Raw genomic sequence first — 22,539 nt, 5'->3', positions numbered from 1 at the left:
CATGAAGAAGTTCTTTCGCATGTTGGTGCAGAACTTCCTGGGCTCTGTTTCATGGCCATTGCCCCTTGTCCTGTCCCCACAAACCACTGAAAAGAGGCTGGCCAGGTCCCTCTGTCTCCCACGCTTAAGGTATTTGTAAACATTAATAAGATCCCCTCTCAGTCTTCTGCCAGGAAGTTAAGGACTTGCTTTCTTTTAAAAATGACATGGGCATAGTTGGAAGTTCGCCTCAACAATTTCTGGCAAAGTAAACAGACTCTGTCAGGGTAGTTGTCTTTGTATACACTTTGCTTTCCAGCTTATGGCACGTGCTGGGAGTTCTTTTTCATTTGAACACGTTTTACTGAGAAAGCTAGTTTGGATGTCGTTACCTTTGCTCTGAACTAAGACAATACACATGGAGAGCTGCCCTGGCTCAGCTGACAATAGCTGTGTCCATCTCTCTTATGTGCACAAGGAATGGGTAACCTTGTGACTTTAAGCCTATCTTAAATTAATGTGTTTGAAAGCTGAGACTAACTCAGATCAATTTCACAGGACAAACCATAAAAAAATGTATAAGTGCTTCTTCAAGGGAGCTGATTTAAAGTCGTATCACTAATACTAGTGAACTTTTGCATTGAGCAATATGGTGGTAGAACCAAAAAGGTTACTGCTTGTGTTTCTATGATAGAATTGCATGCATATGTGAAAGCGTAAATGATGAGGTTTTGTATAATAGCAAGAGAAGGAAAACAGATGTGTTTAAGATACTGTGGAAAGTTTGGAATGTTGCAAAGTAGAAGGTAGAGAATACTAAAAAGATGTCTGTAGTGCTAAATTCCATGACACATAAGTCTGGCACAAAGATATATTCTTTTTTCTTACTGTTGTTTTCAGTTGTTGTGGTTGTTGTTAGTAAAACCCTACCCTGTATTTCTTAGTAGCTTCACTTCACTTGTTTATCCATTTGCTAAATAGGATCTGTAGATGTACAGAGCTTAATGTGTCCATTTCCATATAGATTTTTGAATTTCTCATCATTCTTTGTCAGATTTATGTGGTGTAATAAAATCACAAGTTTTTTTTTTTTTTAAATTCTTCTGTTAGAGTGCCCGTGAAAACTGGACTCTGATTGGGAAAGGGTGTGTGTGACAGCCATGATTTAACATTGCCTTTGATCACAGTGCAGCCCTGTTTGAGGCAATGCTGCATGCAGGCGAAGCAAAGGCCTGGGTTTTACTGATCTCATGAGCTCCTGAATAGGGCTAGAAGGGGAGTGACAGAGGAAGAAGAAAGCTTTGGAAATGAAAAGGAAACCCCGTGAACCCAACGAGCATTATTGGCTGGATTTGCCTACCAGGGAGCCGCTCAGTTTCTGCCAGGCTAATTCTGCTTCAGCTTCGCACTCCCCCACACCGACCCCTCCTCCCCCCTCTCTTTCCTTCTTTCAGACTTTTTTGTTTTTTGAGGCATGGCCGCAGTAACTTGGTTCTCAGGCTGGGAACCCACTGAGCCTGTTGCCATGGTCGCTGGGAAGCGCTTCGTGCCATGTGCTTCAAAGGGAACCTTTCCCCTCCTAGAATTCCTGCCTTCTCTGCAGACAGCACAATGAAACCCCTTTTCCTTTGCCTGCCTGCGCACATGCTCCAGCAGAGCAACTTTACTCTGGAGGAAGGGAAAAGCAGTGTTGCAACAGTTACCTGCTGCATGTTTGCATCCACTGTGCTGTGGTCACACTACATCTGTGTGTCCTGCTTATACTGAAGTGCAGCCACCCTGCCCTCCCCCTCCCAGTTATTTCTGAAGTAATAACTTCTGTCAAGATGGTGTAATACACCCTAGCAATACCGTCACTTATTTGTTTCAGTACAGAATAGATACTGAGAAAATACTGAAGACTTGCTTAAAACTAGCATTTCTTCCCTCTTCTGCAAGCTTGGAAGTCCACAGGGAGGGGTTTTGTTTCTTATTTCTCTTCCAGGGACTGCTGAAGAGACTCTTCTATATTCATAGGATATATGTAATTAAGGATGTGCATCTGAGTAGAACCTAACAAAGAGAGGATGTCCCTGCTACTACAGCTTCCTGTTTTCTTCAGATCAAAGGAATCCGTAATATGAGGAAATTCCTCACAGTTCTTCCAGTATCCATTCACTTCTTATCTCTGTTTTAAGAGTTTGTTTACAAAAACATATACACAAATACTAACTAGAAGAATTGCTTGTTTTGCCACATCATCATTAAGATTATATTACTGAAGATGGGGCTGAAATCATCATAACTTGAGTCTGCCTTAAACAGTCAACCATGATTCTTAACCTTTTGCGTAACAGTTAGTTTAAATTTAAAAATTCTTGTAAGGTATTCAAATGTGAAATGGTAGGACAGTTTAGTTGGTAGTTTAGTAGCTGAATAAAGAGTGATCTAAAACTTGAGGAACCGAGACAAGAGGGCCTTATGGGGAGTTTTGTTCTACTTAGTGAATGAACTTAAACTAATCATCTGGCTTATATTTAACTTGTGCAATACTTTTATCCAAGAATATTGTAAACCCCATCATGAGCTCAGACACCTGCACTAACTGTGGCAGCATGGGTGCTTTTCTTGTTGAGTGGAGGCCTGTTTAGTTTCCTGTCCTAACAGTGAAGTTACTTAGTAAGGTTTTTGGTGGAGGTTTGTTGGGGGTGAGAGAGGGGAAGACACTGCAATGCATTTGTAAGTCATGTTTTTACGGGAATCACGAATGCCCTATGGGGTAATATATGCTGATTAAATTAACATACCTGGATGAGCAAGTAATCGGCTGGTGCATCTCCTTACTTGGAATCACAGAATCATAGAATATCCAAGTTGGAAGGGACCCACAAGGATCATAGAGTCCAACTTTTGGGTCCCCAAAGGACCACCCAAAAAATCAGGCCATGTGTCTGAGAGCATTGTCAAAATGCTTCTTGAACTCCAGCAGGCTCAGTGCCAAGACCAATTCCCTGGGGAGCCTGTTCCAGCACTCAACCACCCTCTTGGTGAAGAACCTTTTCCTGATAACCAGTCTGAACTTCCTCTGAACTTACTTCTGTCAAAATGCCTCTTAAGATGTGTCTTTCTGAAAAAAAGACTCTTCCACAGCAGTAATGGTTCGTCACAGAAAATAAAGCCTGAAAAATGCAGTCTGATTAATTTCTTTCCACCTTGTTTTTCTGATGTGTGTGAGCAATGATTTGAGCGAATTCTAGTTGAGTGAGAGGCCCTTTTCAGGTAAGGAAATACAGATCTCAGATATGGTAGGTTGTGCTCTAAACACATATAGTAACACTTTTATATATAGTTCGGTGTGCTAAGTTACTACTTTCTCTGTCTGATTTCCTACAAACCTATTGCAAAAAAAACGGGTCCAATTCTTTCTACAAGAAAATTAAACTATTTTAAATTCCTTCTTACCATGACTGAATTTATCTGTTGATTGAAAATAACTTTGAATTATATCTTGCTCATTTGTAAAGAATTGGTGGCATCTTTACTTGAAAAAAAAAAAAAAGTATTTTTGGTCCTTTTCATTTGGAGTTAGTGAAATTAAGAAAGGCAAGTTAAATGAAATCAATTTTATACCTTGATATTCATAGCCTAATTAAGCATACAGTTATGTGTGCAAATTAGAATTGCAGTGACTACATAAACATACCTTTTTTTTCTGTATATCATCAATAACTTGATATGTGTATCAAACTTGGTTAGCTATATCAAGTTCAGATAATTTCTTGTCGAAATGGATTCAGTTCAGTTGTGGAAATGCATATTGAACATAGGCAAACAGTCTTTCATGATAAACTTATTCAGAAATTAGGATTGAGCTATGTAGTAGATTAAGGTCTAAAAGTGATGAGAGGCATATTCATAGCCAGTGATGAATGTTTACAAAACTTAGCTTCTTCGGTTATTTCTAACTAGTAGTGACAGCTGCAGTAATGTCATGCCACCCTTTGATGGGTCCTGTGCACGTGCAGTAGAAGATACTGTCACTTCAGGAAAACTTCTTATGTCCATTGAAGTAATTGACATTGTAGTATCTGTTCCACAATTTGGGGTCATTTGCTGCTTTCTGTTTATCAGCCTGTGTTTGTTTCTTCTTTGTAAACACTGTCTAAAAAGCACTTAAAATTCATTTGGAGGCAGCAGTCTCAAAACGTAAGGCAAAATTTCATTGGTCTTGGTGAAAAGTAGGTAATAGAATGGATGACTTGTAAGCTTTTGTTTGTTTGTTTCATTGTGTGGCTACATGAAGGTTTGTGTTGTCAGTGTAGAGTCAGTGGAAGTAGGAACAAGTAAAAGGAGAAGGTTAGAGGAAATGCATTTTCTAATGGCAATGCTAACCTAAATGCATGTCAATTACAGATAAAGAAAAGATGTTCAGCAGTAGAAACTTAATATTTGTTATTTTGAACTCCCAGATACTCTGTGTTATGGTGGAATTGTTATTAAACAGCAGAAGCTTTTGGAATAGTATTAGACTCTTTTGGCTGTGGACTTGTTGGTAGAAATACATTGCACATGCCAAAATTCTGATCAAAAGACAAACTACATTGTTTATCAATTCCAGTGTTTTTGGATGCAAAAAGAGTGTTTGTTTTGAAGGGAAAAATAGCATCTTGGCTTGTGTTAAAGACACTAAGCTTCAAAATCTATTATGTTCTCCATTAACTTTTCATTGTAATTTTTCATTTTTCATGGTCCGTTGTCTTAGCAGTGGTTAAAATTAGAGTTAACTGTGAAAGGAGGTAGTACATATAATTTTAATTCCTGCTATGCATGTGTTTTTTTTTTTACTGTATTTGTTCTCAAGAATTATGAGAGAGAATGACCATTTTTCTAAAACACTGAAGAACATAGCTCTGCAAAGTCTAACTGATTGTTTTTTGTTGTTCCCCGCTTCATTGCCATTTATAATGTCCAGGACACCTGAAAAGTTAACATACATTTTAAACAACTATAAAACATGTTCAATAATCATTTGAAGTTATACTGCTATTTGTGCAAATATTTTTGGTGTCATTTATCTTCTGACATTCTTGTTTCTCATTTCCCCAGCACTAGCAGTGTAACCAGACCTCAGCAGCATATAGACATAATGATCTCTGGAATTTTAAGAAAATTGCATAGACAAGATCAGAAGAGAGGAAATACAGTTATTCAAGAAGAACTGGAATTTTCATAATGACAGAGACAGAAATAGTCCTCATAATTTTCCTGATAGGGATAAATGTATATTCTTGAACAAGAAAAAAATCACATAAAGCAAAATGTGTTTGCCAAAAGCTCACTGCATTTCTGCTTCCTATCTCCTTGCTTTTTCTTCAGTCCCAACAGACCACATTCTAAACACCAAGCCTGTTTTAACAAACTAAAAAAGGAATTTGAATGGAAAGGAAAAAGGATGAAAGGTTGCATGTGTGAGTGTTTGGCAGCAGAGAACATGGAGAAAATGTTTGGAGGCAAGCAGCAGTCTCATCACTATAGCTGAAATCTTGTGTTCATATGTATCTTTCTGTGTTCCTTCTCTTTATCCCTCTCACTGCATGATTAATTTCCACCTTAATTTCAGTAGCACTTTTAAGAAAGAAGGGAAAGGTTGAGAAAAGGTAGGAGAACTGACAAGCAAGCCAATTAAATTTTGGAGACAGAGGAAAGGTTTCTGTTGTGTATAGGTAATACAGTGAAAGATGTGAAGGAAAAAAAGAGATGGATCAAATCCAAAGAGGGGAGCACTCAAAGGAATGGGCAAAGAAGGGCTGGATCAGGTCATGAAGTTACGAAGAAGTAGATCTATCGCTTTTTAATACTGGGGCGGTGGGTGTTTCCATTAGCAACTAGTGCAAGCAATCTGTTATTATGTTGTTTTACTAACTTCCTTTTTGTTTTCAGTGTGCATTGTTATGAAAAGCAACAGCTATTGATGAAGAAAGGCAGTCTCTGATGTTTCCCCCTCTGGGCACTCCTTAGATTTGCTATTGTTGGATTGATTACTTTAAATATATGTCTGCTTTTAGAGTTGAGTCCTTAGCAGTCCCCACCACCATCTTCACTCCTTTCCAACCAACTGTGGAACACAGCTGCTTTTCTCTTAAGCTGGAGAAGCAGCTGTTGTTGCACAACACGTGTTACTGGAGTCTTTGCTCAGTCAGTAATCCCAGGGAAATTAACAGAAATTCACGCTGAGTAAAGATTAAGGTAAATTTTTTTTTAAGATATACCCAACAAAGAAATAATAATAACATGTAAATATTTTAAGTCTCTTTAAGTCTGTGTATTCTACATACTTTGTGAACCTCTCAAACATTGTGAGAGACCTTCTGCGCTAATTTCCATGCAGAAACTACCAACAGAATAACAGGAAAAATGCACCATTGCATACATGTTAGAACTACAGAAATAGAGTTTGAAGTGTAAAACTGAATGGGCGAGTAAGTGTGGCTCTGTTGGAGTAGAGACGAGCACAAAAGAAGGCTGGCAAGCAGAATCAGATAAAAGGATCAGAAAGGGAAGAAAATAGGGAGCAGATACGGAGGCAGGGACTGGAAATATTTAGGACTTCACAGATGAGTGACGTGCCTAATTTCAGTGCACTAAGACAGAAGGCTTTGAAAGAAATTGGAGAACTAGGGAATGTAACCAGAGCTGCATCAGAGGGATTCTGATATACAGAGTAATAGATGTGCAGATAAAATCAGCAGTGGTAGAAAATAATGGATCACAGAGAAATTGCATACTTAAAGTGGGAATGTTTTGCAATGATTTTCACAAGATTGAAAGGGAGGAAAGAGAAAAGGTTGATGTAAAAAAAAAAAAAATGTGCTTCACATCCTACCTCTCTGAAATAATTTGCTAGAAACTTTCTCTGCTTTATACATGTCTTCATGATTGCCAGGTGGCTATTTTATAGAGGTTGCTGTTTGGATAACATGACAATTTAATGTTTGTACCAAGTTCAAGGAATCAACTCCAAATTGGTCAAGTAGCAAATATTTTGAGTATGAACTGGGCTTTTTGGTCAACGTAGGGAGCACTGACGAAGCCATTTGCAATACTAGCAGGTTATTTCTTGAAGATTAGAGCTGGACATATTTGTGGTATGAATTTTCTAGACAGATTAGGCATATATTATCAACATTTCATAGAATCATAGAATATCCCGAGTTGGAAGGGACCCACAAGGATCAACGAGTCCAACTCCTGGCTCCACACAGGTCTACCCAGAAATTCAGACCACATGACTAAGAGCACAGTCCAAACGCTTCTTAAACTCCCAACAGGCTTGGTGCCATGACAACATCCCTTGGGAGCCCATTCTAGTGTGCGACAACCCTCTCGGTGAAGAAACTTTTCCTGATATGCAACCTGAACCTCCGCTGTTGCAGCTTGACTCCATTCCCTCAGGTCCTATCACTGGTCACCAGAGAGAACAGATCGGCTCCTGCCCCTCCATTCCCCCTTGTGAGGAAGCTGTAGACTGCAATGAAGTCTCCCCTCAGCCTCCTCTTTTCGAGGCTGAACAGGCCAAATGACCGCAGCTGCTCCTCATACGTCTTCCCCTCTAGGCCCTTCACCATCTTTGTAGCCCTTTGTATAGCTCTTGCCTTAGACGCACTCACTATGGATTTGCAACTCTGACTAAACCTATGCCTTATTGTCTCAGTTGTGGGCCTATTACTGTTTTGTTCAATTGGTAAGCCCAGAGAATATATCACAGACATTTAATTTTTCAAAGTACTCAAATGACTTGGTCAGCTTTGGATAGGAAAAAAAGATGGACCTTAGCCCAGAGAATCCAAGTAGCAAGCTTTTCAGGAAGGAGGAAATCAAGCTATTTTGCTAAGGGTACAGAATGCATAGACTCTTGAGTCCATGAACAGTGTTGAAACTCCCAGAGGGTCTGGACCCTTCAGCTGACTGTAAGGGACTAATGAGCCAGCCTGGCTGTTTATGGGCTGTGGTTAACCTCTTGCAAGTTAGGATTTCCTGTCGCCAGCAGTGGGCTGTGACCGCCAGCACCACAGTGTTAATGATGAGGTAGGGGCTGATGAATGGCTGGACTCCAGACAGCAGCCTTCGCTGGCAAAAAATCAAGTGGCTAGAGGGGGAAAAACACTGATGTCTACGAGAGAAATAATGCAAACTCCAGAACCTATAATTCCCATGTTTAAAAAAAGAAAGGGAGAAAGAAACTGGGGACAAATTCAAACCAAGTAAAGCTTTTATCTCTGCATTCTGAATAGAAGATTGTTTTTCAGCAAAACTGGCTGCAAAAGCCAAGCCAGTTAAAACAATATGCAGGCTGCTTGCCTCCAAGTAACCAGAAATTGTTGGCTCAAAGTAGCTTGCTCTGAGGAGCCAACCTGCTGGGAGACGTTATCCAAGCAACGGGCTGAATGTAATTCCTCCTGCTGTGGAATGGCTCTTTGGCAAATGAAGACCCTAATTAGAGATGGAAGGGTTTCTATTTTGTTTTTCTTTAATCCTTACCCTGAGGCCTCTGCAATACAGCCATGTCGCTGCTTGTGTGGAGAGAAGTTTCCAGTTTCCCTTTGTAATAAGAATCCTCTACCTTTTTTATTCCTTTTTTTTTTTTTTTCTTAAAAGAAGTTACAAACTAACAACGAAGGACCACCGCAGTTTGAGACCTTGAAACTAACCTAATCCTAAACCAGGGACCACTATCTGTAAGACTGTCCGTGTCATCTTTATTAGCCAACCTACAGAAAGCTGCCAGATATAAATGAGTACTAAGGTGGGCCATGCATCCTTTTACTAAGTTCTATGTTCTAAAGTTTTTTTTGTTTGTTTGTTTTGTTTTGTTTTTTACTAAAAAAGAAAGTACAAGTTTGAAGAACCTATTTGAAGCACCAGTAGTATTCTACTGGATACAAAGGGAATTTTACAAGCCTTTGTTCTTTCAAAGACTGTAGTCCCAGACTAGGGGCTACATGCATATACAGTAGAATACAGAAGCTCCAGGGGAACGTGTTAAAGCATTTTGACTCTAATACATGTAGAAGTGAAAATACTTTTGCTGCTTGACAACTCACCTTGACTTACGTGAGGTCTGTCTGACCATACTTGCACAGACTATGTGCAGCTACATAACAACCCTGCAAAGAGCACTGTTTTTTCTGTTAGTGTTGAGACTTGGATCTACTGTTCCATCACCTCAGATGATGATTGTGTTATCTCTGAAATGTGCTCGTTTGCAGTAGGGTTCAACCTATGGATGAAGGCCAGCTACTTGAGGGTAAGGCCAAGCAAAACAGATGACACTAAGCAGAAGACACTGTGAATTTTCATTCCTATCATATTCTTACATTTGAAGATAGGTATACAGCTGAAATTGGCCTTAATAACTCACAGTTTTTCATGTTTATGCTTGCTTTCATTTCAACAGTTCTAGTGGGCTTTGGTCATATTCGTGCCTTGTCTTGCCTTTAACAAGGGCAAGTGCAGGGTCCTGCACCTAGGGAGGAATAACCCCATGCACCAGTACAGGCTGGGTGGTGACCTGCTGGAGTGCAGCTCTGCAGAGAGGGACCTGGGAGTCCTGGTGGACAGCACACTGACCAGGAGGCAGCACTGTGCCCTTGTGGCCAAGAAGGCCAACGGTATCCTGGGGTGCATTTGGAAGAGTATTGCCAGCAGGTCGAGGGAGGTGATCCTGCCCCTCTACTCAGCCCTGGTGAGGGCACACCTGGAATATTGTGTCCAGTTGTGGGCTCCCCCGTACAAGAGCGACATAGAACTACTGGAGCAAGTTCAGAGGAGAGCTCTGAACTTGCTGATCTTATCTAATCTGATCTATTCTGATGATTAGAGGACTGGAGCACCTGTTGTACGAGGACAGGCTGAAAGAACTGGGCTTGTTTAGCCTGGAAAAGAGAAGACTGAGGGGAGACCTCATTAACGTATATAAATATCTGAGGAGAGGGTGTCAAGAAGATGGAGCTAGGCTTTTTTCAGTTGTGCCCAGTGATGGGACAAGAGGCAACGGGCACAAACTGAAGAACAGGAGGTTCTGGCTCAATATGCTCAGCTTTTCAAATAATTTGTGGTTGACGTAGTTGTGTCAGCATACCTTTGATAGATTACTGCAAATGCCTCAGACCTCTTTTATGTATAATTTCACACAAGCTGAATCTGTTTGAAGTTTCATATCTTTCCTAAAATATTTAAATATTTACGTAAAGCTGTGGGTTGGGAACCATTGCTCAAAATTGTCATTTTGTTGAAAAGAACATTCCACAATAAGGTGAAGTTTGTTTCTTAGAAATATTGTACTTCCCCACTGGATTGACTGAGATTGGGTGGAATTCCTGCAGGTCGTAAGAATTTCAAAAGCTTTGCCATCTCCCCTTCTAAACGCAAAAAGTAATTGTCTGTTTTCCCTCTTCTTGCATATATATACCAATTAATAATTCTAAGGTAGTATGCGGTTAGAACACATGCTTCTGTATCTGTGGATAGGAAGAGAGAACAAAGAGATGATTAAGACAGTAAATACAATACAGGAAGGTAGTCCTGCAGCTGTAGAGGCAAATGAGATCGATAAAGAATCTGTCATGTTTCCCAGGCAGCAGTTAATAGAATAGAATAGTTCATTTGGAAGGGACCTTCAGAGATCATCTAGTCCAACTTCCTGACCACTTCAAGGCTAACCAACAATGAAAACATATTATTGCATTGTCCAAATGCTTCTTGAACACTGACAGGCATGGGGCATCAACCACTTCACCAGGAAGCCTGTTCCAGTGTTGGACCACCCTCATGGTAAAGAAGCTTTTCCTAATGTCTGGACCTCCTCTGGCACAGCTTTGTGCTATTCCCTCACGTCCTGTCATCGGTCACCAGGGAGCAAAGACCGACACCTCCCTCTCCATTCCCCTGCTCAGGAATTTGTAGCACAACGAGGTGATCTCTCAGCCTTCTTTTCTCCAGATTAGACAACCAGGGATCTTCGGCCTCTCCTCATAGGGCATGCCCTCCAGCCCTTTTATCAGCCTTGTTGCCCTCCTCTGGATACTTTTAAGGACCTTAACATCCTATTTCTACTGTGGAGACCTGAACTGTACACAATATTCAAGCTGAGGCTGCACCAAAGCTAAACATAGTGGGAGAATCACCAGAAGTGACTGGCTATGCTGTGTTTAATGCACCCCAAAGTGCAGTTTGGCCTCTTGGCTGCCAGGGCACACTGATGATTCATGTCGAGTCTGTTGTTGACCGGCACCCCAGATCCTTTCCTGCTCTCCAGCCACTTGTCACTCTGTTGTTATCAGAAAAATGTGGATGTCAAAATGAAAAACTGAGTTTACCTGTAGGGTAACACAAGGGATTTAGGGCATAGTTCTTCGACATTAGCTTATCTCTGGGGTCTCAGTTTCTCTTTAATGTGACTAGATCAGGAGCTGCATTTGTTCTATGCTTGAGTTCTGACTGCTTACATCTGCATGACTCTAGGTGTGCAAAGACTCTGATCTTCTATTCTGTGCTGCTTTTTTGAAGGACCATAACTCAACCCCAGAATGTTAGCTTTAAGTGAGTTAGAAATTTATGTACATGCAAGGCATATTAAGGCAGGTTTTGGAAACAGATGAGGTAACTGTAAGTATTTGCCTAGTAGACTTCAAAATTTGCAGGAACCTGTCTTGATAAATTATGATTATCAGGTAGTGTTGCAGCCTAGCATTCAGAAAATCTACCTGTTTTTTATAGTGGAGTCCTCAAGGTAATGGCTATAACTGCAAACTCTAACTTGACAGTTTACACGGGAAGATACTGATAGTACAAGGGGTAATGCTTTTAAACTAAAAGAGGGGAGATTTAGATTAGATGTTAGGTAGACATTCTTTACCCAGAGGGCAGTGAGGCACTGTAACAAGCTGCCCAGAGATGTTTTGGATGCTCCATTCCTGGAAGTGTTCAAGGTCAGGTTCGATGGGGCCATGGGTAACCTGATCTAGTGGGTGGCATCCCTGCCCATGGCAGGGGGGTTGGAACTAAATGATCTTTAAGCTCCCTTCCAAACCAAGCCATTCTATGATTCTGTGATTCATTTGGGTTGAAGATTGAGTCCAGAAGATTGAATGAAAAAGTTGCATACGTATAGTGCAAGGGTGTAGCCAAAATTATGTGAAGAAAACCCAGGAAACTGTACTGGGCTATTTGTATATTACTTCCCATAGGAGAAGAAGTGGGTACCTGGAATTTTTACGCTCCTATGAAATGCTTTCATATTTTGCTTGGTCATTGCATCATTTCCACACATCCACACATCCTATCACCAAGAACAGGACACGTGGGGATGGCATGAAGCTGTGCTAGGACTTCAAACTAGATATAAGACAAAATTTCTTTATTGTGAGGGTGGTCCAACACTGAAACATGCTTCCTAGAGAGGTGTTAAATGCCCCAAGCCTGTCAGTGTTTGAGGCATTTGGATAATGCCCTCATTAATATGCTTTTGGTTAGCCTTGAAGAGGTCAGGCAGTTGGACTAGGTGACCTTTGTAGATCCCTTCCAACTGACCTATCCTATCCTATCCTATCCTATCCTATCCTATCCTATCCTATCCTATCCTATCCTATCCTATCCTATCCTATCCTATCCTATCCTTTTTAAACCACTGAGATTTTTTTTTTCTTTGTTTGCCTTGTTTATTTGTGATAGGAATAACTTCTAACATTCTAACTGTACACACAGTTTGGGTACTATAGGGATGGTTTCTTGTAGTGGTCTAGGTTAATTAGTTGTCCTAACTTTACAATTCCTCCAGCACCCTCCCATACCTCTGTTTTTAATGGCTTCTCTATGTATTACAGCATGCTGTTGTGTATGCTCTACTGAATTATCTTCTAGTTTGCTCTTTCTAGTTCATCTGCTTGCAGTACAGCTTCAATGCAAAGATAAATTTAAGAATTATCTGGGTTGGCTGCAGTGGTATTTTATAGTGTATGATTCTTTACTACGCAATTTCCAAAATGCACTCAGCTTGTGACTATTACATTTTGGAGGCAACTGTGTGTAGGAATTCTAATGCCCTGAAAAAGTTTGAAGAACCCTTGTTCATAAAATGTGGCAGGATTTCTACCAGCAATAGTGGTGAGTGCCCATTTCTTGCTGAATGTGCTGTTACATAGTTCAAGAGCATAGTCACCTCCTGTGCTCTTTTCCAGTGCTCACCCTTCTCTCTGTGACTGTGACCTATTGTAGCAACAAGACTGTTGGCCCACAGAATGGTCTGTGATAGCAGAAGGCAGGTTTTTGGGAATGGGGTCCTTTGACTGAAATGTATCACAAAAGATTTGGAACCAGCAGGCTTGGCTGTGTTCAGGATTAAATGAATGTCTTTTTCATATTCTTTTTACTTGGTTGAGACTATGGACTTTCATGATGTTTCTTCCTAATACCAGAAAGGAGAGGTACTTGTATTTTTTCCTCCTGTTATCACTATCTGAGAGCCACTCAGTACTAAGTGGTATGGATCACATTGGTATATATTGTTGATGTGATTACATACTACAAGGTAATTTTTTTCTTAAATCAGAAGTACAGTGTATTATGTTAATGGTGATTATACTTTTGAATTTAAAAATACCACTTTGCACTTCCTATTTCTATGCTGCTTCATTGCTAAAGCAATTGTCATAGCACCATATAATGCTGTATCTATAGGACACATGTATAAAATATATTCCAGAGTGGCAGAGGAGCTGAGTTGAGGATTCCAGTCAGGAAGTGGTTTTATGTTAGTGTGATGCTTTGGGGTTTCACATTCTTGTTGTGATACTGTGTGCTTTTGGTTTGAGGCAGGAATTTGAAAGCTCCTTTTTCTTTATCTCAAACAAGGTTTGAAATGACATCCTGCTTATGCTTTGCTTAACTCGGTGTTTCTGGAATTACTGGGGAATTGTACATTAACAGGGCTGAGGCATCGGTTGGTTAATTTGTAACTTTTGCTGTTAGTAAGGTAGATTTGCCTCCTTTTCTCCTTCCTCCTGTGCCCTGCAGAATTGGCCAGTGGCCTGACTTTCTAGCTACAGTGGTGGTTCAAGGGGCAAGGTATTTTTGGTGGTTGTCTGAGCCTGATAGCAATGTAGGGGAGATACAAGGGATGCCTGTATTGTTCAGAAATTGTTAGTCAGTATTCTGTAGTTCTGAGATGAAAAAGAGGTTTGTGAGTTTGTCTGCTGTGATTAAAAAGTATATTTCACGTAATGCTGTGGGGTTTGTGCAAGATTCTCAATGATGAGCAGAGTGCGGCAGACTGTTACACTGGAATATCTTTGCCTGTTGCTCATGTTCCATGCTTTTGCAAGTAAGATTGTAAGTCTAGGCTAGAAACAAGTTTTATTCTGCTAATGAAATAACATATTTTCCCCCAAAATAGCTTCTACTAACTGAGTATGTTATGGATAGGCAAAGGTCGATAGGGAACACATATCCTCGCTTACTTTAGCAGATAGTGTTCCAGATGTATTTCTAAAATCGTCTACATAGTGATATCCACTTCAGTTGATTTTTAGCAGCCAGTATAGTGTTTTTCTTGACAGGAGATTACACCTGGCTTAGAGCAAAAAGCTTCGACCCATGCAGATTTCACAGTTGTATCACAAAACTGTTTTGGATTTTATTGCCCAGTTTCAATTGATGCCATTTCTATCATCTTGAAAATCTAATGCTGTGTCTATGTGAGCCTTTTTCAGCACACTTATAGCTGCAATCCATAGAATGTGGCATGCAGTTCATACCCCCTACTCAGTTTATAATAGAGTTCTTCAAGATCGAAGATGAAAACCTCTTCACTTCAGTTGTATTCCCTTGCAATCAATATTGTTGAAATCCTTGACCTGGCTTTCCAGAGGAGTAAATCAAGGCACTGGACCTTTTCATCAAAAATCACGTACCTTAGAGTCACAACATATACAGATTGATTGCTAGTGAGTGTTGATTACATGTTATCAGTACGCTATGTGAGAGACTGACTGCCTTTTTCAGAGGACCAAAGATAACTGATGAAAGAATTAACTACAAAAGATTTGATCTCATGCAGTTTGCATAATGCCATTCTTCTGGCAGATTAATGACCACTAACTCCATGATGTGGAGAGTTCTGACATGGAATATTGGGTCTGATGGGCTGGATTAAACAGAAGATACGCCTCAAGTTCAGTAATTTTTAGTTCATAGAGAAACCAAGGGGGAAAAACCTCAAAAGCTGACAGAAGGAATGGTAGAATCATAGAATATCCAAGTTAGAAAGGACCCACAAGGATTTTTGAGTCCAACTCCTGGGTCCCCAAAGGACCACACAAAAAATCGTACCGTATGTCCAAGAGTGTCGTCCAAATGCTTCTTGAACTCTGGCAGGCTCAGTGCTGTGACCGCTTCCTGGGGAGCCTGTTCCAGTGCCCAACCACCCTCTTGGTGATATCCTCCTGATATCCAGCCTGAACAGCCCCTGTCACAGCTTCAAGCCATTCCCTTTGGTCCTATCACTGGTCACCAGGGAGAAGAGATCAGCACCTTCCCCTCAGTCTCCTCTTCTCCAGGCAGAACAATCCAAGTGACTTCCACTGCTCCTCATATGTCTTCCCCTCTAGACCTTCACCATCTTTGTTGCCCTCCTTTGGACACTCTCTAACAGCTTTATATCTTTCTTATACTGTGGTGCCCAGAACTGCACATAGTACTCAAGGTGAGGCCTCACCAGCACAGAGAAGAGCAGGATAGTCACTTCCCTTGACTGTCTAGCAATGCCGTCCTTGATGTACCCCGGGATATGGTTGGCCCTCCTGGCTGCCAAGGCACACTGCTGGCTCATGTTTCAGCTTGCTATCGATCAAAACCCCCAGATCGCTTTCTGCAGCATCTCTTCCCCCAGTCTGGACATATAACCGGGCTTGCCCCTTCCCAGGTGCAGAGTCCAACACTTCTTCTTGTTAAACTTCATACTGTTTGTGATTGCCCAGCTCTCTAATTTGTCCAGATCTCCCTACAAGGCCTCACCTCCCTTGATGGAGTCAACAACTCCACTCAATTTGTTATCATCTGTGGAGTGCAAGTTTGGTCAGGCTGGCTCTGTTATCAACTAAATAAGAACATATAAATGAATTTTCTTGACTGTTCTATTCACTGATCTCTGCACAGAGTTAGAGCAAACCAGTTGCCATATTTTCTGCTGCTCCCCCCCCCCCCAAAAAAAAAAAAAGGCATGAGACGTATTTTAAAACAGAAAGAAAAAGGCAGCAGTTGTTACAGCTGTGCTGTTTCCTTGAGTTCTGACTGAAAGCAGTGGTTTGCTTTCGGATCCGTAGGATTGTCTTCTGCATGCTGTTGTATCTTTACTCTTCTGCTGCCAGTCTTGCTTATTTTGGAGGACCAGCTAATAGTACATGGTGGCACCTGATGGAATAGAGTTAGATAGTTTGTTAAAAGCAGATCACTGGCATCTGTACTGTAGTTACCACCTAAATCATTGGCCAATCCCTCCCTCCCAATCTTCAACATTTTCATAACCCAGAGAATAAATCAACTCCCTCATGTACCATGTACCATAGGTATAATTAATATTTTTTATTTACAGTACACTAACATCCAGGAAAATAATTCTTAGAGTTGGATGAATGATCTGTAGAGGCTAATCCAGGAAGACAGATACGTAATTCTAAATGTAAGAGTATTTGTGAGGACATAGTGCTAGACAGGCTAGACATATCTGGTTTTACACAGGCAGCAGATACTTCTAAAGCATCTGCTCCTCCCTTCAGCTTGTCAGTTTTATCTAGAATGCAAATTAAAAAAAAAATATGTATTTTTACTTCCAGATAGTAATCTGGCTCTACTAATAACCATTTCAACTAAGGGTTTTGAGTTACTGTCTTAATAAATGTGTAATTCATTAATATGTTGATGTAAATGGCAGAGCTAACGGTGATTAATGAACTTTGATTTCCCCACCTATGGTTCCAAGCCTCAGTCCTTCTCTCTCATCTGTAATTTATTTACTCTCTGCAACCTATTATATTAGAATGTCATGTCCTCACATGTAAATGCAGCTGTATATTGAGAGGGAATTCTGACAAAGAAGTAAAGGTAATGAATGAAGGCTAATGTTGTTGGTATGATTTTTCTCTTAAATGGGGATCTTCTTATGGTGGTTTTACCAATGCTGCATAATAACGAATACATTTATTGGAATGGGGCCATACTAGAAAGCAGAGCAGGAGATGCTTGTTTCTGAGATGTGTTTGTTTCTGCAAGCATGCAGGGTCCTTGCAGATGTGTTTGATTGAACCTGCAGGCAGCTCAGCACCGCACAGCCACTCACTCACTCTCTCCAGGCGGGATGGGGGAGAGAATTGGAAAGGTAAAAATGTGAGAACTTGTGGATTGAGATAAAGAGAGTTTGCTAGGCAAAGCAAAAGCTTTGCATTCAAGCAAAGCAAAACAAAGAATTCATTCACTGCTTCCCAGTGGCAGGCAGGTGTTCAGCCACTTCCAGGAAAGCAGGGCTCATCATGTATAATAGTTCCTTGGGGAAGAAAGACGTCATCACTCCAAATGTTGTCGTTCCACACCCCCCCACCCCACCCCTTCTTTACTCTAGCTGTTACTGCTGAGCATGACACCACATGGATGGGACATCCCTTTGGACAGTTGTGGTCAACTGTCCCAACTGTGTCGCCCCCAGCTCCTTGTGGCCTCCTTGCTGGCTGTGCAGCAGGAGCTGAACAGTCCTTGGCTCTGTTGAGCACTGCTCTGCAACAACTAAATTATCATTTTGTTATCAGTACTATTTCCATCAAAAATCCGAAACACAGCATAATGCAAGCCACGATGAAGAAAATTAACCCTATCCCAGCCAAAACCTTGACAATATGTCAGCAAGTAGCAGACCTCCTTATTGTCTCGATTGTTGCTGTCCTCCTGCCTGATTGGAATGAATGAGAGGAAGCAGTGCACCTGTTTCATAATTATCTGTCCCCTCGGGTCAAAAGTATGTCTCATCAAGCAAGTCCTTGCTTCCTTACTGTATTTGTGTGGCCCACGGGAAAGGAATGCAAAGCTCTATAAATCTTTTTGTTATTCTCTGAGGTAATAATAAGAATTCCCTTGAGCCTGGATATATGAAGAGATACTTTCCTCCCACTTCTGTCGTATGTGTCACCTCTCATCCTCTCTGGATTGCAGGGTCTAGTAAATTCTTTCATGTTTTCATCTGAGACAGTACTTAATGTGCATGTTATTGGTAATGATTATCAACAGCGAGTTCATAACGAGCAGGCCTAAAAATACTCCTAAAATATATTCAAAAGTAACTTTTTGTCAGCCTTCTCAATGAGCTATGACAATCTCTGTGCAAATTAAAATACTGCAGAAACATTGATGAAGGCAATAAAATGTATTTACAATAAAAAAAGCCCTTACAAATGTGTAATAGACACATCATATCTTTCTGTTTTCATTTTTCTCTGAGTATAAAGTAGCCTTCAGCAAAGGGTTTCTGCTAAAGTGGGAAGCTGGTGATATTTAAGGGGTTGAGGAAAGGTAAATCGAAAGGTGGGTATTGTATCTCTGATGATTTTAGTTGTTTTAGAGGCACCTATGTCCAACATTCAGTTACAAAAGTCAAATGTCTACCATGTGTTTGAATAAATTATAACAGAGCTGATCTCTTTTTATTAGAACCCCTAGATCTTTGTCATCCTTGCCATTTGACTTTTATTTTCAGCCTATTCACATTACCTATTACATTTAGTTTTGTAGTATCACTAATGCACAAAACACAGTAGGTTTGTTTTCTGTTTTGGCTTTCTTAGGGGAAGACACAACTAACTTGTTTGATTGTTCCATGCCTGGTTTATGATTAACTTAAATATTCTTGGAGCAGTTTTAACCTGTTGTGTACTATGTTAGAGACAAAGAAAAATAATCCCATAGAAACTGCTGCAAAGATTTGAACATATTTATTTAAAATGGAACTAATATTCATAAAACTCATTTAGTTTTAATTTTGTTATTGAGACAAATAGGGATATATGTATAGTTCTGTGCTAATATGATTTTTGCATGTATTTTCAGGGGGAAATAAATCACAGCAACCAAAAAAATCACAGCAACCAACAATCAACCAACACAGAAAAACATTAGTTCAAATGGAGTTTGTATATAAGTAAAATCCATACACAAGAAAAAGTTAGAATGGAAGATCCTGCAGGGTGGAGCACCTCTCCTATGAAACAAAGCTGAGAGAGCTGGGGTTGTTCAGCCTGGAGAAGAGAAGGCCCCAGGGAGACCTTACAGTGGCCGTCCACTACCTAAAGGGGCCTACAAGAATGCTGGAGAGTGACTCTTCATCCAGGGGTGTAGTGATAGGACATGGGGTAATGGTTTTAAACTTAGACAGACAGAATTGATTTATATTAGATATTAGAATGAAATTCTTTACTATGAGGGTGGTGAGGCAGAACAGGTTGCCCAGTGGGTGCCCCCCTCCATGGAACCAAACCATTCTGTGATTCTGTGTTGGAGTACACCTTACAGTATTTGCTGCTGTCATGGTTGACATATATTGCTGCAACATTTTCAGTGCAGTTATCGACTGAAATTCTCTCTACTTGCTTTGCTACTTTTTTTTTTTTATATTGCTAGGATAAATTTTAAATATACGTGTTATTCCTCATCAAGTGTTTTGCTTTGCCTGTATTACCGCTCCACGATGTTATCATGTGGTACATGGGCCTCATCCTGTTCCTTTGCCCTTTCAGCAATTCTGAAGATTTATTCCTCCCCTCTTAATTGTGCTTCCGCATGGCCAGTCTTTTACCTGCATCCACTGAAAATGCTGGTTGTTGCTCTGTCTTCTCTTTGGTTTGTTGACTTCTGGCTATATTGTAGCTGTGTTTATTGGAGCACTCTGAAACAAGTCTATGAAGGGAATGTGCTAAAGATATCACTGCACAGAAGACCTGAAAACCAGAACTGGAGGTTTTTTTCTTCCTTCTTTAGGTGTACAGACCTGTGAGGGCCTTCCCAGTGGACTTTAATCACTATTGAGGGGGCATAAAGGAGGGACAAATGTGTGAAAAAAAACTTGACTTTCTCACAACTATCTGTGCATTCATACAATGAGCAGTTTGAGATTCAGGTTGTGATTGCTTATTCAGTTTGCTCATTTGGGGAACACAGAGTCAGGGAGCTCATTAGGGCTCATATAGGGGAAGAGGGCCACCCTGTGAGCAGCACGAACCTTTTTCACTCCTAGGGATTACCACCTGTGATCATGACAAGATGCATACAGGAGGACTCCTTGTTTTTGTAACAACATTTGGAACATGTGTTACAACATTTTGTAACACATTTGGAACTTCATTCCTAATAATGAAAGAAGAAACTGATGAGAATTTTTGTGTTTGTTTGTTTGTTTGTTTGTTTCAGATGTGTACTTAGAGTTTTTTTCAGGTCTCTCTTGCTGACTAGCTGTGTGCTGCCAGAAATGGTTTTTAAAGTTAAGCACTTCCCAACCACAGCACTTAGATGTAGTGACATAAGTTGCAAGTGCAAAGCATCACTATTTTATATCATTACATATAACACAAGGGGGAAATGCCAGTAACAGTTAGTTGCTGCCTGTAAAAAACCTGTCTCCCTTCTAGAAAAATCAGTGTGGTTTCAGACAAGGAGTGAAGGTTGTGCTTGTCAAATAAAGACACCAAATGTCTTGTCTCTATCATATAGAGAGCTACTTATATCTAACTTATATTTAGTGATTCGTTATTTCTGTACTTGAGGACAAAAGAATTCAGGAATTGCCAGTACAGGGCTTGCTTGTCATCTTCAGTCCTGCTTCTAGGAAAAAGGTGTGCTTAGTACTCTCAAATGAGTAGTTTTGCAAAACTAAGCCTTATGTTTCTGCATGTCGGGCAGTTAGTTAGCTGTTGATGTACAAAGAAAATACATAAATTCCCTGCAGCTCCAGTCAGGATGTGGCAGCACTTTACAGAAAGAGTAAAAGTTAAGATGGTGATGCTTCTATATATATAGTGGCCTTGTAGAGCAAACAGGTCAGAGTCCATTGTTCTATAGTGGAGCCTTTTGGAACTCTGAATGCAAAGAAAGATAGGAAGGTTCCTGTCATTATGAACCAGAGAGTGACCATTTGAAGTACTAAAAGTGCAGTTATCTTATCTTTTTATTTTTTTTTGAATTGCTTTTTACGAAAGAGGAATAATACTGTGATGCAGTGACAAGTCATTTATTTTACACCATTGAAGAGAACTAATGTCAGAAAATGGTATGCCTGGCATTCTTTACTGCTTTCTGTCAATTGCACGGGAATTGAATTGAGGAAATACCTGTTGGTTTGACCATCGGTACTATAAAAGCAAAGCATGTACCAATACAACTTCTGTTTGTCACCCTCTACCTACTTGTCTGTCTTTTTTAATCTAGGTTTTGGCCGCTTTGCTTAGAAAAATGTGTTTAGGGGCATTCTTTAAACCTAACACAAAAAAGTCGCATGGTTGTTACAGACCGGGATCATTTTACGTGGGATTTGTATCGGTTGCGTTATTTTGAACTGTCCTGACTGTTGGGGAGCGGATGGGGTATTTCGAAAGATGCGTTGGCTGTAATTGCCCACGGTCAGGGACAGAGGAAGGAGGGCAGCCAGGCGCGGAGCCGCGAGGTTTCAGGCAGGCAGCGGGGCCGCAGGTGCCTGTCTCCAGCTGAAGGGAAGGAGACGAACACCAGATGAAAAAAGCGTCTGCGCTCAGCCCCCGGCCTGCTCACGCACGTTTGCTTCTCGACAAAGTGCTGTGGTTTTAAAAACGAGTTTTAGGAGGCGAGAAGGAGGAAGGGGGTGGCGAGAAGCGGCGGGCTGTGGTGCGTTTGCGGCTGCTCTCTGATCTCCTGCCAGCGCAACCTGGAAGGTCAGGCCGGGCTGCCGCCAAGCGGCGGAGCGGAGCGCGGGCAGCGCCGGAGCGGCCGCTGCGGAGCGGCAGCGCACCCGCCTTCCCTTCGCGGGAAGCTCGGGGCTCGCCCTGCCACCGGCCTCCCCTGCGGAGTCCCGTCGTGCGAACGAGCCTCGTTAGCAGCCCGGACTCACAGAGGGCCAGGCTCTCTGGTAACTCGGGCGAGAGGCTGAGGGCTTTTCCCAGGTGCGCGCCCAGCCGCTTTCCCTGGGGCCAGCACCGAAGCCCGCGGCCCCGCCGGCTGCCGAGCGGCCCCGGGCACGCGTCACTTCCCGGGGTGGGGCGGAAGGGCGCCGCTGGCCCCGCGCGCCCGTCACTGCAGCGCCCAGGCGGCGGCGGGGCGGGTGCGGAGCGGGCGAGGGAGCGGAGCTGGCCGGGCGGGGCCGTCGAAAGGCGGGGCGCGTCGTCCTTGCGCGGGGCTCGTCCGCAACTGCTGCTTGCGGCTTGCCGGCGTTGAACGAGCTTAGCGAGTTCGGAGAAGAAAGGGGAAGCGGCAGAGGGCTGAACTCGCCCCAGCTGCGTGAGTGGGGGTCCCGTGCCCGCGCTG

At 41.6% G+C, this 22,539-nt stretch overlaps 1 protein-coding gene across 8 annotated transcripts in view; it reads left to right on the top strand.

The window, feature by feature from the left end:
- The window catches only part of ZNRF3 (zinc and ring finger 3), a 113,391-nt gene that overhangs the window by 71,688 nt on the left and 19,164 nt on the right, over positions 1-22,539 (top strand). Inside the window, exon 1 of one of the 8 annotated variants that reach the window (XM_080558997.1) lies at positions 19,195-21,950. The exons of 5 other annotated variants lie outside the window; for them this stretch is intronic. The gene's annotated coding sequence lies outside the window, so the exon portion shown is untranslated. Of the gene's footprint in view, positions 1-19,194; positions 21,951-21,972; positions 22,179-22,288; positions 22,513-22,539 lie in introns of those variants that run through there. 2 more of the 8 variants (XM_080558998.1, XM_080558999.1) reach the window with 2 other exon arrangements.

The sequence above is a fragment of the Anser brachyrhynchus genome (genome assembly GCF_964034855.1).
Source record: "Anser brachyrhynchus genome assembly, chromosome: 17".
NCBI lineage: Eukaryota > Metazoa > Chordata > Aves > Anseriformes > Anatidae > Anser > Anser brachyrhynchus.
Note: the sequence above shows the minus strand (reverse complement) of the source record. Positions and strands in the feature narration are given on the sequence as shown.